This window comes from Dasypus novemcinctus, chromosome 1 (genome assembly GCF_030445035.2).
Source record: "Dasypus novemcinctus isolate mDasNov1 chromosome 1, mDasNov1.1.hap2, whole genome shotgun sequence".
Taxonomy (NCBI): domain Eukaryota; kingdom Metazoa; phylum Chordata; class Mammalia; order Cingulata; family Dasypodidae; genus Dasypus; species Dasypus novemcinctus.
The window spans coordinates 5,715,837-5,718,716 of record NC_080673.1 but is presented as its reverse complement, the minus strand read 5'-3'; positions in this window follow the sequence as shown (position 1 = coordinate 5,718,716).

Genomic DNA, 2,880 nt, shown 5'->3' with positions numbered 1-2,880 from the left:
ATAGTGTGAGATGGAGTCTCCCTTCATTCTTTTGCATATGGATATCCGGTTTTCCCAGTACTATTTGTTAAGAGTCTTCTTTCCCCATTGAGTAGATTTGGCGTTCTTCTCACAAATCAATTGGCAGGGAACAGATGTGTCTCAAGCAGTTGAGAACCTGCTTCCCACATGGGAGGTCCCAGGTTTGGTTCCCGTGGGCCTCCTAAAAAGAAAGAAAGAAAAACAAGCAAGGAAACAAATGAAGAAAAAAAAAACTCAGGGGAGCCAATGTGGCTCAGTGAGTGCCAGCTCACACATACGAGGTCGGGAGTTCAATCCCTGGCCCTGGTACCTCAAAAAAAAAAAAAAAAAAAGGGAAAGAAAATCAATTGGCCATAAATGGGTCTACTTCTGAACTCTTAACCTGATTCCATTGGTCTATAAATATTTCCTGTGCCAGTACCATTCTGTTTTAATCACTGTAGCTTTGTAATAAAGTTAAAAACTGAGAAGTTTTGAGTCCTTCAACTTTGTTCTTTTTAAGATGTCAGCCTAGATATTTTTAATCCTCATATATAAATGGACATAGGGAGACAAAAAATGTACCCGGCACTGTACAGTACATTTAGATCACTGGTCATGCAAGCCTAAATTCTTGTTCATGAGCTCCTCACAATGTTTCTTATTATGCTTATTCCCTTATTTTGCCTCATTTTTAATTTAGGAAAAGATGACTAATAGATCAGATCACTTTCACTGTAGGTCACGCTGGGCTTCAGAAGTCTTTAAGGATAGAGTCCTAAAAATACCGGGGAAAGGCATAAAACACGTCAGGGAACTACAGTTCCCATCATTTCACTCATTTTGCCTTTTAAATGTAGTTTCTCTGCTGAAGGATCAGTAAAAGCCGGTTTCCTTACTGCCCTCTATTAGCCACGACAGGCGCAGCACTCTTCTCAGAGGCAGGCTCCCTTGCCGTAATTATCTAGCATGCCTGCGAGGCAAAAAGACTGCTCAGACTCCTTCCTCCTGGAACGCTTTCCCCAAAGGCGACATTTCAGAGCAATCCTCTATTAACTGCAACACTGACATCTGCAGAATTCTCTGGACAGGACGATTCCACTAGTCCTGGAGTGATACCCGAAACTAAGACATAATTACTTACACTCCAGCCACCAGGAAATCAAGTTCAGCACCAGGTGAAAGCCTCACACACCCCCCGTGAGAGCACCGCCACGGAAAGAGCCAGCTGCAGATCAAGGGTGTGCTTCTGTCCAGCAGGCGCCTTTCCCTGTTAGCCGACCCCCAGCAGGAAAAAGAAAAAAATGTTTTTTCTTCATGAAAATTCAAAGTAAATGAGGACAAAATATGTTCTTTCCTGTTTTAATTTTTTGAAGTTTTGAAATTAATGCATGATGTAAAGACTGATTCTGGGATTTTGTATGCTTCTCTAGGAAATCTTGACACTTTTCAAGTGATGATACACACTCAGTATTGCTTTTCTAGCTTTCTGTTGCCTCTAACAGTACCTAATGTGGCAAACATCTCCCACCTTCTTTACTGACCTTTTTTTAATGTTAAAAGATATCGTTTTATTTTTTAAGCTACCCATTGTAAGCTAGTTTTCTGAAAATTTTTTTTAAAGAAGCATTAGCTTACATAAATGTTACATCAAAATTATAGGGGATTCCCATATGCGCCTCCCCCCCCTTTCCCACACTAACAGCACCCTTCATTAGTGTGGTGCATTTGTTACAACTGACCAATGCAGAGCGAAGCGCTGCTGCTAACTGTGGACTACGGTTTACATTATAGATTACACTCTGCCCTGCACAATTTTGTAGGTTATGACAAAATGTACAATGATCTGGATCCATCATTGCAATGTCGTGCAGGACAATTCCAATGTCTGAAAATGCCCCACGTTATACCTATTCTTCCCTCCCCCTCCCCGCGGAACCTCTGGTAGGCACTGCCTTTCTATCAATGATACAAGTTCTTCCACTGCTAGAATTATATTAAGCCTATAATAGAGTAATGTAAGTCTACTTTACTCCATTGTTCATTCCCCAATCTTGAGGGTTTTGGAATGGTGATGCCCACTCCGCTTCTAATGGAGTGGAAGCTTAGAACCCATGGGGAGAGGGATGAGACTACTTTGCTTGCAGTTGCACTCTCTGTTCCTTATCAAATTTTAATATATTAGATGCCTTACCGGCCACTAGACATATTTATGAATGTGAGATTACAAAAATTCCACACTCCTTGCTAATAGGGCTTACAACCCATGATTTGCAGAAACAAAAATCTATCTTTAATATCTGTACTGATTTTCTCTAAGTAGTTTCTTTCTTCTACATATCTTTTGGTTTATATGTTTCAGATCAAACAAAGGAGGGCAAGGAGTTTAAAGGTAATAGAGAAATAAATTGAGAAAGAGAATAAGGTAAAAGAGTGGCCAGAAAAGACAGAATCCAGGACTGCAGCGCTGGTGGGAGGAGGTGTGGCCCTACCAGGCGACTGCGCCTGAGACAGAGCAGGTAGCAGGAGAGACGGGAAGAGGGCCTCCCCCGAGAGTTTACATCTGGTCCATAGATACATCACTCTGGTAGTGCAATACCATGACTGTAATAAACACCACTGAATTGTGTACTTAAAACGAGACATTTTATGTTGTATATGTTACCAAAATAAATTTAAAAAACAAACCACAGAACTGCTTTTAAGAAAAAGAAGAGGTATCGCCCATCGATGCAAGGGGAAGCACACAGCACTAGGCTGTCCAATTGTTCGTTGAGCTCTAAAACATATGTAGTGTGCTTCACAGGTAAGACGGAAATGAGAGAAACAGAGTTAAGCATATAATTATAATATTATAAAAATAAGCATACTTCAGTGTGG